Source organism: Polyodon spathula, chromosome 3 (genome assembly GCF_017654505.1).
Source record: "Polyodon spathula isolate WHYD16114869_AA chromosome 3, ASM1765450v1, whole genome shotgun sequence".
Lineage (NCBI taxonomy): Eukaryota > Metazoa > Chordata > Actinopteri > Acipenseriformes > Polyodontidae > Polyodon > Polyodon spathula.
This window is the reverse complement of record NC_054536.1, coordinates 33,851,264-33,866,661: the sequence shown is the minus strand read 5'-3', so window position 1 is coordinate 33,866,661 and position 15,398 is coordinate 33,851,264.

The following is a 15,398-nucleotide window of genomic DNA, read 5'->3' as shown; positions in this document are numbered from 1 at the left end:
GTCCTGATTTGGTGCTGTCATCCCTGCCTCTGTTATCATTATACTTTAGCGCTGTCACATGTTAATCACCTCTGTGTGCTCTAGGGGATCACTGCCCTTCAACAGGGCCCAGGGTATTTTCTTTAGTTCAGAAGAGCCAGTCATGTCACTGTATAGAGAGCTGTGGCAAGGTGCCTGCCCCTTTTATTATTTATGTATTATTATTATTATTATTATTTGTGTTCTATTATTTGCATCATTATTATATATTGTATTTGGGTGTGGATGGACGAAAGCCGTAGCTGGTGGGGATGGGGTTAAATTCCCATCCCAGAAAGGCCTGTGGAAATGTGGCTGGAGCCTTAATAAGGTCATTGTCTAATGGGTAATTAAGGCTCCAGCCACAGTATAAGATCCACTCCAGGCTCAAACAAAGGGGAGAGTATTAGAGAGTTGTAAGGATAGTAAAGAGCAAATGCTACCAAACCAGCGAACAAGGTACTCGTTTTTATAAGATTTAGAATTGTAATAAGGTCTGTGTTTTAAAACAATTAGTGACGTAAAAATGCTAATATTGTATTTGTGCGTAGAACAATGACAAGAGGCTGCAAGTATCAATTGCTGGTTTAGAAGCAATAGAAAAATGCAAAGGCAAAATGGCGACCATGATAGTGATTGACTGGCATACTCTATCCAGGTCGCGCCACAGGGTTCTGTGGGTCAGCTATGTGAATTCACGCTGCTTTTTTAAGTAGCAGGATTGACCTGGGTGACAGAAGCAAGTACACAATGTGTGTGTGCAATGCCCCGGAAGCAGCAATGTTCACATGATCACCATATCATCTGTTTTTTCAAGGTTTTCAAGATTTTTTTACGGACGCTTCCATCCAAGCTTCTCTGGATTGAATTGTCGGCCCAGATATTGATCAGAACAAATGTTTTTTTCTCCCTCCTGCAATCTGGCACAATCAACAGAAATATTGCTAAACAGAACAAAATCAAATGGCTGCCAAATTCCTTGCAAAAGGGAACCCTTCACCCAGTCTTGGCTGTTTGTTATGTCTTACGTTTACGAATTTGCTTCATGCTGGGCCAAAGCTTGTCAACCCACATCCTGAGGTGGGTCAAGTTAGGGTCGACCCGGGTACGTGGTTTCACATTACATTGAATTGTGACCCGGGTAGCCAGAACCCAAGTCGGGACACGGGTCGGAGCGCCAGTGTGAAAGGGACTTAAGATAGAAGTGGATAGAATGTTCAAGTGTGAGACTAGACGAGAAAACGGAGTAGTGCTGAGACTTGTTTTATACAGGACTGTCACACAGATGGCTTGGTGGTGAGGCATCAGACCAGGAAGAGAATGACAATAATACTGCGGGTGATGAAGCGCTGGTGCGAGTGCTTATTATATTTTAACAAAACAAAACAAAACATTAAACACAAACAAACGGGCACGGTGCCAAAATAAACAGACAGTTTTAATGCCAGCACGAGTAGCAATTGTTGTAATTTCTAGATCTTTTTTGCTTACGTTCCTCTGAACACCCAATCTCAAGTGAGTGATCTTTGCCTCTTTTAGCAGCTGTGCCTGGGCTTGGTTGGACATGAACTGCTTTGGCAGGGAATGCAACCAACCCATTCCTACGGACTTAAAACACCTGTGCACAAATACATACATTTTAAGCACTAATAAAACCACATCCCATGCACCAATACACACATACATATATACAAATCATTAAACAGCAATAGACAATACAAAACAAACAAAATGCACACATGGGCTGGGTGTGCCCCATCAGATATTCATTGGCCTAAATGCATGTCAACTTCACCTTATTGTTTTTACCTAAAGGTTGTAACGATAATGACACAAGACAGGCACATGTTCTCTAACTGGGATGTGCATTTTTTCTCCTGATACACACCCAATGCAGTCAACTCTAAAAACAGATTAAGATCCATTAAAACTTACCTGAGACCTCCCTGGTCATGTCATGCTATAGGGTGTTATAGTCCTTAAAATCATAGCATATAGATCCAGCCGTAAGAATGGCTTAATACAAAATACTTCTCTTATAATAATTGCAGTGTTTACTTATAGCCTTTCTTTGAAAAATAATTGGAGTTAAGAATCGTACATCTTTTACCAGACACATTTTGTTACGAAGTTCATATTACAGTGCAGAGATTGCTAAGTAACCAAAATAAAGCACTTATTAACTTACATGAAACAAATAAACTTCTGTTTAATTACTAGATACATATAACACAAAATGAAAGAAAAAAAACCCAGAGATGACCATTAGAATGCCCTAGTTACATCTAAACGCAGATGTCCATGATTAAGTAAGTAACACTGGAACATTCCTGTAATTTTATTCTAAAAAGTTGTTGTGAACACCCTTTTTAATGCAATGCACACTTAATTATTGGTACCTTCTTATGATGTGTGATATCTTAAATATTTGCATAGTCCTGCCTCAATTGTCATATAATTCCCACTGGTGCAGCACTTGGAAGTTTGTTTTTTCAAGAATAATAGCACTACAATCATAGCATGCCACCTCTATTTTTGCTGTAAATGTAGCCTATGTTACCATATCTACTGTGAGATACAGAGGGCATTTCTAGGACACTCTTTCCAATTACAGGCTAACTCGGCAGTCTGCATCCCAAAGGGTTTCCTTAACTATTAATTAGAAGAATACCATTTATTTTATGTTGCATGGAATCATTCGAGGCACACTGTCTTTCAAATACAGCATTTTTTTTTAGATCAGTCTGATGTACTTTGTAAATCATTTAACATGACATCTGAAAGCAACATGGGCTGAAGACATAGCTGAAACATCTGTCTACTTGACTTTAGTTTCTTATATTTTTACCTTAGAATGCATTAGGACAGAAAGGTTTCTAAAGGTCTGAAAAAGAAATTGTGAAATACATACAACATATATTGTTAACATTTGCAACAGTAAAGTTGCAATTTACACATGCTTTTCCATACCATAGTTTACCATGGTTTGCCCTGTTTTTTAATACGCTTTACCATACCTCTCTCTGGGCTTTACAGTGCTTACCCATGCTCTACCAGGCTTTCATTATACTTTATTATTTGTTATACATTTACTATGGTAACATACAATGTTAGAACAAAAAAATGTCTTTCATTAATGTTTTGCAAATTCACTTGCACTGGTGTGAAGTGAAATCGTGGAGTGCAATTCACTTGCACTGGTGTGAAGTGAAATCGTGGAGTGCAAATCTTGGAAAATGCTACAATTAAGATATTTTCACTTACATGCTGTGTTTTCCAGATTAATTAATCCATGGTTTATGTAAAATGTGTAATAAAAAAAGAACAGGATTTTCTTTACAAAATAAAACAGGTAATTAAATTTAGCAAACTGTGTCCGACCATCATTATTATTATTATTATTATTATTATTATTATTATTATTATTATTATTATTATTACTATTTTAACCTCTTTTCTGTATCTGTTGGATAGTTGTTGTGCTTTGGCTCTGCAAGGTGAGATATAGCTGTCTGTTTTCACTCTGAATCACAGCTGTTTGAGCTGCCTATCAGCTGAAATGACAAAAAGAAAGCTGCTAAAAAATGTATGCCACTGGCAGCTCACGCGATTCACTGCCCAGCAGGAGGGCTGGCTTTGATATTTCACACTCTCAGAACAAAATGCAAATGATTTTCTAAGCGAAAGGAGAAAGAAAATATCCTTGGCAAGTGAAAAATCTGATAAACAAAGATTCCACAGTCAGACTAAAAATAGGGGTTTTTATTATTGGTATACTCTAATATGTGCCATTTTTTGTTTTAAAAATGAGAACAAAAGATATATAGTTATGTAAATATTGTTTTACAATATGAAATTGATCATATTATGTAATTAGATGGTCAGCTGTTTTTTGGGAGACTATTGAAAAATAAGAATATTTTCATTAAAAAAATGTTGTTGATGGCATAGACATAGATTGCTTCTTGTAAATATGTCTTCTGTGGCCTATCTTCAAACACTACAGTAAAAAAATAAATTCTTTACACACACACACACACACACACAAGGGTGACAACAGGTTTAAAAGATCAGAAGAAAGGGGGCTCCGAAGTAGTGCATCCAGTAAAGGTGCTCCACACAGAGTGCAGGATGTGCTCTATAGCCTATATATCGCTGGTTCAAGACCAGGCCATTCCATGGATGGGAGCTCCCAGGGGGCAGCATACAATTGGCCAAGCTGCTTATTAGTACTGATGGTAGGTTTTTCAGTTTGTCCAACAGTACTTACAGCAACTGTAGACATCTCAGAAGTGCTTGGACTTACTTTGAACAACATGTTGTTAATAGCTAATGGAGTGATCTTGTTTGATTTGTTTTTATGACGCAGTTACACAGATTCTAAGGGCAGATATCAGGGATTGTGTCCCACTAGCTCAACCATATTTAGAATGCATGGAATCTTTCCATTCAAGTATATATATATATATATATATATATATATATATATATATATATATATATATATATATATACACACACACACAATCATTCCAAAATCCAATGATCTTTTCAAAGTTATTGCCAGCAGGTGGGAGTTCTATGTAGGTAATAATCTCTTTCTGTTCTGCTAAAGATGTGCCCTGACTGGCAAATCAGGGGCTTAGCAGGCTTGGGGTCATTTGTCCTTTATGGCACAGCAGCGGGACATCATTTAGGAGAACAAATTTGGTTGTTGAATGCACTGCAGTGATGACTAAGAAAATCATCAGGAGAGACAGGGGGAAACAGTAGCATTGACTGTAAATTGACAGAGGGTAAATTCTGGTTTACTGTGATGGTAAATGTGCACTGTCCTGGTATGCTAAAGTCAGATCTCCATCTGCTACTGGGTTTGACTCAATATGCAGGTGATGGCTGAATTTTGTGTCTTGTCCAGTTGAAGATTGGATTTCAGGCTGAAGATGGAACTGGTGGCAACCCCAGTTTGATATTGGAACGAGGTGAGATTAAGTTTTACAGACATCGTGCAGATGGAAAAGTGGCATTAAACTTATCATTTCATGAAGTGCTCTTATTGTCTTGTGTCCTTGCAAGCGGATGGTCTGGCAAGCTGATTTCAAAATTGTGTGAAAAACACTGAAAAAACATCCAAAACTATGGCGTGCAATTTGGGTTTACTTGAAGTTTTCTTTTAGAGAGAGAAATTCTCCTTCACAATTCAAGTGATGTAATTAACATTAAAGTGTTGGAAGGGATATTGAAAAATTTCTGTCAGTTGCAATTTGGTTGTACAACTAGTGATATTGTGCAGCTTTCTTAAACTGGGTTTACAGGTTTTTAGGGTGGGTTGAACCGCAAGTGAAGACCACAAAAATCTGGCCACCAAAATAAAATAAAATATATTTAAAAAAGATAAGGGAAACAAAACAAAAACCCAGACATAGTGCTATACACATACCAAAAAGTTGCTATCCATGCATTATATACACAAAATGGTAGCTTCAGCAGTTCTGATTCTTATGGTTGTCTACAAATAGAGCTAAAATCCACCACTTCAGTTTAATGATATAAAAACATTTTCAAAATACTGGTGGCAAATCTACATTAGTCTACATTCCCTTCTCGCCCACATTTCCCACAATATAATAATAATAATAATAATAATAATAATAATAATAATAATAATAATAAATACCTCAATCTGAATTCCACAGGGACTATGGAAGGCTGTCGCCAGTAGAATGTTGTTATGTTTTCTGTTATTAGGGATCCAGTATAAGTTTATTTTTTTTATGAAACAAATCTTGCTGTGTGACTTGGGTATAAGAGATTTTACTTCAATTCTATTCATGGTCACTAAAGCCTGGTGCTGAGGTTGGTAGCCCTTAGCAATAATATAGGAGACCACTGGCACGAATTGCTACACTAACTGAATACATTTTAGACAACAAACATGACTTTGTTCTATTCTTGATGGATTCCCATGACAGATGCAACTTGACTAGGGTAACATAATGAATTGCATCTTACTGCTAAGGGAATGAGAAGTCTAAGATTAATGCAACCAGCTGTCCGATCACCAAACATGAAAATAACAAAAGCGTAAAAGATCAAAAATAAACCTTTCTATGCTTTGCAAACGGCTTTGTTATCTTAACTTGGCTAATTATTAACTTAAGGTATTTATTTAAACATCGTTAAATGGTAAAATTTCTTCATCGTTTATTTTTTTTTAATCCTCATTGCAACGTTTACGTTTTATTAACCTTTGTAACTTATTTGTCACTATAAATATATATATATATATATATATATATATATATATATATATATATATAGAGAGAGAGAGAGAGAGAGAGAGAGAGAGAGAGAGAGAGAGAGAGAGAGAGAGAGAGAGAGAGAGAGAGAGAGAGAGAGAATATACTCGACTTGTGTATTATTTCCTCCTCCTAGCCTGCCAGGGTTACTTTCAGTAGATCTCAGTTGGTATGGTCTTATAGTTATAGTCAGTGTTGCCAGACCACCACCACCCCCCCCCCCCCAACCAAAAAAAAAAAAAAATGAAATAAAATAAAGTAAAAAGAAACTCTAGCTGAATTCACCTAATACACCTGGAAAAAATAGCTGAACAAAGTGGGGCACATGTTTTCGGTTTTGTTTTTTAGTATGAGACCTCAAGTTCCTGTTTTTCTAATTGTAAACACACCCAATTGGGCTGGTGAAATGTTCAATATCTACTGAATGTATTCATGCAAGCAGCACTGAAATCCAACTTTAAATAATACTAGAAGCACATCCTGTTCCATCATATTACAATAGATTATTTTTGAATGCATAACCCAGGTGCCTAACAGTTATGCAATTATCAGTAACATATACAGTGTATTACATTTAATTGTAGAGCTGGTAATTGAATACAATTATGAAACATATTTGTTATGAAAATGTATATTTGTTCCTTATAATTGCATACAACTGTTAGGCACATTGGAGAGGCAATTAATAGGCATGTACTGCATGTGTGTTTTCATAAGAAATGTGCTTTCTATTTTTTAAGGTTAACAGGAATATGCAATTATCAGGTATACAATTAATTGAAATACACTTTACTTGTATAATTCTTGAACCTCTAAATTAACCTAATATTATATTGACACACCATGGCTATACTGTAGAGACGAGATTATTTTTAGATCATGGCTGTTATTCCTTTTAATCAAAAGCTTGCGCATGACACCTGCACTTTCTTGGAATGCGAGGGGTAATTAACTGTAATTGATTTGCACATAGCAGGAACGTCGGGGTCACAAGAAATTGGTAGACTATAAAAAAAAAAAAAAGTAGATACCACCTTTAAGGCGCATACGCACATTTCTGAAATTAAAAGGGATGCTTCATGCCAGTTGACATTTTCTATCTGTGATCTTTAATCATTGAACATCTTGTATTGCTGTTTTTATTTAGATTTTTTACCATAGAATTGTGAAAAATAACTGTTTTAAACTTTAAAACTGTTATTTTTATTAAGAGCTACATTTTATGTGAAACAAATATTTTGTTAATGTTGACATAAATCGCATCATTTTAATAATAACACTTTTTAATATGACATACCACCATTAAATGAATTAATACTGATATAATAGACTATTTGTTGTTATTTTCTGTTATTGTATATCATTTAGTCATCGTGGTTACCTTACTACCTATTTACAAAGGGTGGTGGGGTAAAGGTATGTTTCTAAATGGCGGGAACTGTGTATTGTTTTTAGTGATACAAATATTAAAATAAAATTAATAAATGCATTGTTTTGTATATGTGGCTAATCATGCATTTATCACTGAGATATTTATTTTTCTGTGCAATTACATGTCTGTTAAAATATATCAGGAATTTGTATGACCCCTTATCAATCCAGCTGAGTGAAAATTATCACTATTATTGTTTTTTTTTTTTTTTTTATTAAGTTGTATATCGTCTATACATTAATATTGAAACTATATTAATTATTCTTGGAATATGTAACAATCTAATTAGCTTATTGTTATTGTAGATTTAAAACAAACATACATGCAAAAGAAATACAATCACGTTTCTTCTGCGGCTTTACCCTGTTAATTTATTATTTAATTACCCACAATAACAGTTAGCACAGCTCTATGAGAGAGCAAAGGCTCTAGACATGGGGGCCTGGAACCAATATGGCCTCCTTTTGCACAGTCACATGGCATGGTTTTGTTGTTTGATTGTTTGATTAATTGAGTGCTTGAAGGTTGAAAGTGTGGGAATGTGGCCAGGAGGTGAGTGGATGATTGATGGAATCAATCAAGCCCCTGGCCACATGGTATGAAAGGGAACAAAGGAGTGTTTATTTGGCGAGAGTGTGTTGGAGATAGTTGAGTGAAGGTGGGTTGCCCAGCTTGGAGAGAGACAAAAGGGTCTGTTCATAAATGTACTTGCAGACTGTCCTAGGTAATTGAAATTCATTTAAAACTAATTAAATTTGTTCATATTGATATCCATAACATGATCTGTGCAGACTGGCAACTGTTGCTAAGCAATTTATGAATGGGCATATGTTCGTTCACGTATGAAATACGTCTCCTTTTGATGACATCATCAGCTCTATAAACATTTGCTCAGTTCCATCATTAGCTGTTGGGAACATAAACAAATGGACTACCGACAGCAGCACCCATGTGTTATTAACAGCTTGCCTGTATGATATGTGATTTATATAATGTAAGATGTGATCATGTTCAGTTTATTTAAATTACCATAATAATTGTTAATGTTCCTTTGCTTTGCAGAACATACACAATTAAATAAAAAACACTTGTAAATCAATAATTTCAATTGTTATTTCAGTTTAACACAGATACAGCATTACTTTAAAAAAAAAAAATATTAAGCAGTGTTAATCACAGGGGCGTCAACCTTTATACGAACATAGATTATTTTAAAAAAGATGTAAAAATTTGTATGTTTTTTTATTGTTTTTTTATGGGGGGAGGGGTCATTTTGATGCTATCATTAGTTTAGACTCCACTGTACCCAGTGTTCAATAACTTCAGGTTAACGAGATTTTGCTGTTATTCACTCATATGAATAGCAGGCTGACATTCAGGACAGATGAAAACTTTGTGCTAGTGAGGTAATCGTTAAGGTTTATCACAATTAGTTTATAACATGCCTTAATAGACGAAAATCATTGATGCTTAACGACACGTCTCAATAATCTCTTATGAATAGCAACTGCCGTTAAATAGGCAGCTATGGATGAAATCCAATCATGTTCTCCTGTTTTTTTCATTTCGATAGGCGTTAACCCTTTATGAATAGACCCCAGAGAGACATCGGGATATTGAAGCTTGGGTGTCATATTTTGTTTGTTTTGAACAGTTTGTAAGATTTTTGTTGAAACCTTTATTATGATCTTCTGTTTTGTGTTATTTGTGATTAAAGTGTGTCAAGGTATTTTAAAGTGAAGTTCCTATGTCTAAGTGTGCTATTTCTGCCACAGACCAGCCTTGACCACCTGCCACTACGCCACAAGCTCTTATAAACATTTACCAGTGAGGTATGATACAACATATTAAAACAAGGTAAATACACAGGATAACTATTGGAAAACTGCAAAATCACTGTGCAAATTTACAGTGGTTACTTTTAGTAAGCACAAGTACTCGTTACAGTTCCAGTATGATAGAAACAATTTTAAAAGCAAAAAGTAAGTGTCTGTCAAATGATTTCACCCACACACAAATATAAATTATTATTATTATAATTATTATTATTTATTTATTTATTTATTTATTGCTAAAAACACATTTCATTAACTATTCAAATACAGCCGGTGCTCACTCTCCTGAAAATAAAAATAAATTAAACATGAATTTACTTTACACCTAGATAAATAAGATGACAGATGTCAAATTATTCAACAAAAACAGGAATTTGTATGACCCCCTTCTCAATACAGTTGAGTGGAAATAATCTGTTTTATATGGAAAACAAATACAAAATAAGATATAGCCAACATACATAAAGCCATGTTAACAATGATTGTCTTTTACCATTGATACATGTAGCATAGGCTAGATCAGCAAAGTGCTTGTATAGCGGTAAGAGCCGACACCATCTAGTGAAGAGAAACAGGTGTAGAGGTACTAATGTGTTGCCACTGTCGCAATAGTCGCAAACCAGTTGCAAACGAGTCTAGGGTGAAATATATTAAACATGCGCACTGCTGTTAGTGCCTCAGATGAATATGTAATTATGGGCATTCCTACAAATATTTGCAAAAATGGGGTGGAAATGAGGGTTCTCAAATATTGTAATGAGCTGTACTAAAGCTGCCAGCAATTGCAATACTTACAATTGCATCAATTTGTTAAGAACTTTTGCAAGCACGTTTTAAACAGTCACAATTGTTGCTGGCATTTCTCAGTCAATTTTTTCTAGTGCTTTGCCAGTTGTGCTCAATGCATTGAGGCAAACACCTAAATTCCTATGTTCCTTAAAAACAGGGTGCACTTACAATCCTTGAAAACACATTTCTGTGACATTTCTGCTTTCCCGAACATGTTAGGAGCAATAGACTGCACACATGTGCTGCTAACCTCTCCAGTTCATTCTGAGCATCTGTATAGGAATAGGAAACACACCTATTCTATTAATGTGCAGGTGGTTTGTAATTGTGTACAATTTAGCACTGCGCCCCTGACTAACTTAAATAAAAACTGACCGTATACATTTGGCTTATAGGATACTTATATTAACCCGAGAAAACTCTGCTCAACACACGATTCCAATTACCACGTGAACACAGTCATGAGAGCGTAACATCCATCTCACGCTTGTACACCAAAATAGTACACGATAGAACACACTTTGGTTCCGTCCACAAAACTAATTTATATAAATGATAAGTTTCATTTATTCATTTATTTATTTTTCTCATGTGTGACTTTCCCAATTTTTTTTTTTACTTTACCAAAATTCCATGGCACACCTGTTCATGTCTCACAGCACACCACTGGAAATGTTGGTCTAGACTGTTAAGTAGGCCAAGTTAAATATAATAATAATAATATAATAATAATAATAATAATAATAATAATAATAAATAAATAATAATAATAATAATAATAATAATAATAATAATAATAATAACACTAAAATCATTTACTTTCAATTTAAAATTATCTTTTATTCACATTGTACTGTACTGTATACTGTCTACAGATTTATATTTGTGTAAAGTTTAGCCTAACCAAAACACACTGGTCTTTTAAAACCCGACACCACCTTATGTCGGACAAATATGTCCTGTTTAGCAAGGGGCTTCTGTATGATTATGAAAAGCTTTTTGATAGAAACACATTTTTTATTTGGGGGTGAAGGTGGGGGCCCCACTATAGAATCTGATGGGATTAAACTTCCTTTCATGATTTATTCGAAAAAAAATGTCGCACAACTCTTGCAGTACTAGAGATCTTGCTGTGATGACGCGTCTCTCTCATTAACATATATCTTAGTACATGCAGTATGCTTCGCAAACTGTTGGAACAAAAATACAAAACCGCGGTATGCTTGCGTTGCGACTGGCCCATCTTCATACATCTACCCCACAGTATGGTGCACAGGTACTACGTATTGTCAACAACACAAATCTCTAGTTAATGCTGGCTCTTAAAGCTAAATAGACACTGATCTAGCCTACGTTACAAATATCCATGGTGAAAAAGAATCTAGCAATTCAGGTCAAAGCACCTCAGAGTATGTCCAAATCTGAAAGAAATACAATGAGTAGTTGCAATAATAGCCACTCAGAGACTACTTACCCTCTGAAGTAAATTTTATGAACATTCTATGGATATTATATAATTACGGAATGTGCACCTTTAATATAGAGATGCTCTGTTGTGATGACATTTGTTAAAGCCAAAGGGTTATTGATCAGCTGACCCAAAGGTCAAGCGTTCTAACTAAATCAATTAGATGTGTTCAAAATGTAACATTTAAGTAATCTCTTGCTGGAGAAAAAAAGTTATATTAAAAATAAGCAACTGTATCAAGTATTTGTTGACCTGACAGATTTGATCAGAAACCAAAACTGCACCTAAAGGGAGTTGGCAGACATGTTGTCTGGCATTGCTTGTTGTACGCTTTTAACTCTTTCTACGATATATCAATTTTCTCTTTATTAGGGTTTACAGTTTTTGTTATACAGAACGGAGAAGGTTGTAGCCGGTGTTGTGAGATGCACTGCTGTTTTGAAGCTGGACCCCTGTAGGTTAATAAAGCTCTATACCTGTGCTGTAGGCGAGTCTGCATAGTGGTTAAGATGTTAGCTTACATTGTGTTTGGTCAGCGATTCACTCCCAGTCTCCATCCTGTTAAATTGGTGTTGTGACTCAGATCTTATCGATCACTGAGGTTAAAGGGGGAGGAGTGGAAAAGGCAGTGTGACAGTGTGGCAAGATGGCTGATGTGATGATGTGCATGATGTCAGGTTCCAGAACACCGAAGGCAGGAATGCAGGGCAAAACACTACATGGCTGTGCAGGTTTTTTATTAGACAAAATAAAGACTTTTCAAAACACAAAATGAAACAGCACAAGGGCCAAACAAAACAGAGCTACAATACAGAAAGTAAACAGAATGAATACCTCAACAAAACAAAGGTAGTAGTAGTTTTCTAACAATGCTGCATAGCTCCTTCAAACTCTTCACACTCTCCAAACCCAGTCTATGTTCTTTCTTCTAACTCCAACCAACCTTAATGAGCCTGGAGCTGGGCTTATATAGCAGGTGGGTAGGAGTTAATTGCACAATTGACAATCAATAAACTCCTAACCACCTGCACCTGACCAATGATCTCTGGATGGGGAATTAACCCCATCCTAACCAAACACTAATGCAACTGCATTTTAACTAATACATAGCTAGTTTCCAAACCTCAAAATATACAAAATACAAACTATAAATCATAATACAAAAATAGAGGGGGACAGGCACCCCGTCACAGACCGTTACAGATTTTGATCTTCCAGATTTTGCTGTATTTAAGAAGTATATTGCCTTATACACTGTCACCTCTCTAGATAATAGTGTAAAACAGTTTAAGTCTTACAAAGAGCATTTTAGAAAAGGTTTTCTGATAATTGCACAGAAGGAAGAATTTAGTAAGCAGACACAAACTGATTATACTATAGTGTAAGCTTGAAATTGATTGGGACGCTGCATCTTTAAATACTTTAGTTGTACTTTTCATGTATTGATATGACGCTGTAATTGGTAAAAAGTTTCTAAAGTCTTTAATTTTTCTCACTACTACCTGTGTATCAGTTGGTCTTATTATGCCTTCCAGCTTAGCACTGGTTTTAGAGCTGTGTTGAAAACTGAACTGAAAAGAGGGTGCCTATCTGACGCATGCAATCCCTTTGGACCCTGGCATTGATAGGAGCTAGTGAACAGTTTGCTGCTTCACAAGCCCACCCTTCTTTAAGCTTGAGTTTTAGTAGGGAGTTTTATGTTGACTGCTTAGTAATTACACAGTAGAAAAAGCTAAATCTGTAACCAGACACCAGACACTCAAAATGACTCACGCATATACATCATGTCTCTGGATTTTTTGACAGTCACAGCAAAGTGCATGGAATTCAAGTGATACATAACCTTTTACTATTGTCTATTTAAAAAGCTGCCACACACCACACGCAATGCAATTTTTTAATTGGTTTAACACTTTCGCAGCGACATGACCACACACCAGAAGCGGCAATGCAACAAATTTGAAAAATGCCTGATCTATACAACTGTTAAAAATCGCTATTGATCAAACTATGATCAAACCTGGTACATATTTGTCAAAATGATGTGGACATTAGGTCTTTTCTGACGGTATTTCAACATATGTGGTAATAAATCATACATACCAGGCTGATCCAGATCCTTCGGAATGGACTCTCATATATTGTCTTTTAAATCTGTACGTTTATTATTGTGATGACCTTTGTCATAAAGCTCTGGGTAGTGTTTCCTCTGTCCTTTTGGATACTGCTTCACCCTGCTGGACCATGTGCATTGAAGCTGTTCTCTGATTGCTCAATATTCTAGTTGACAAATCGCAAAAAACAGAATTCAATCCTATTTATTTCGTGTTGCCAGCTCCTGCAGCGCCTGTCACGCCACCTGTGGTGTGAAAGATACTTATCAAAAGTACAGGGTCTATTCATTTTGTACAGTTTCGCATGACGCATCATGTCTGGTGGATAGCAGCTTTAAGTGTGTTAAAAACAAATAACAAAAACAAACAACACATTCTCAGAATCATATATTTCTATATCTATCCCTATACTGTGTGTGTGTGTGTGTGTGTGTGTGTGTGTGTATATATATATATATATATATATATATATATATATATATATATATATATATAAAATACCCCCTCCCTGTGGTTTTTTGGCATGACGCATTTCTGTAGCAGATGCTTGTTGAGGGAGAAAATAGTGCGTGCCAGATTGTGCCACACAGCTTCCATGATTGAATTGCTCTGTACTTGAAAGCAAGATAAGGTGGGAAAAGAATTCCAATAGTATTAATAGAGCAGCAGTGTCTAGCTATAGTTTTTTCTACATTACAATATTCAGTAAGCACAGATAGCCATGTGATTTCATTGTAATAACCATGTAATTACATATGGCAATTACAAACCAGCACTCCTGTACTCGCCGCTGCCTCTGTGATTAGTGCAGAGCACAAGCCAGCGGCCACAGAGGTAGGGGCCGTAGGGTTTGATTGCTTCCACTACTGCCAGTAGATCCCTCTTGGTCACACAGTAATTGCGGTCCACTTTACTGAGAGCACTGCTGTAGTACGACACAACCCGTTTTCTTTGTTCAGGACAGATCCGGTGTATCGGTGTCCAGAGTGAAGGGGGCTGACACAAGGGGGGGAGGGGGGGGGGGGGGGGGGTGAGTACAGGAGTGCTGGTCAGAGCATGCTGCAGCTGGGCAAAGGCATCTTTGGAAGTGCCGATCCTTGTCCAGGAGGCGGTGCAGGGGGCTAGCGATGGTTGTGAACCCCTTCCCGAACCTCTGCCACCGGTGAATGCTGCTCTCTAGGCAATCTCCCTAGCTGTCCATCTTGGCGATCTCCCTCTCACACTGGAACAGCTGCTCCAGCACGGCACTCGTCTTTCCATTTCCTAAGTGCTCCTGCTTGTGAATCCTGCTTCTGAATGATAATGTAGCACTTCACAGGAGGCAAAATACTTGAAAGACGCTTGTTTCTTTTCAACGCTTCATTCCCATAGGGTGCCACTGAGTTGGCACCATAGTCATATGCTAATGTCAATATTATGAACCCATCAGCCGCTAGGAGGAGA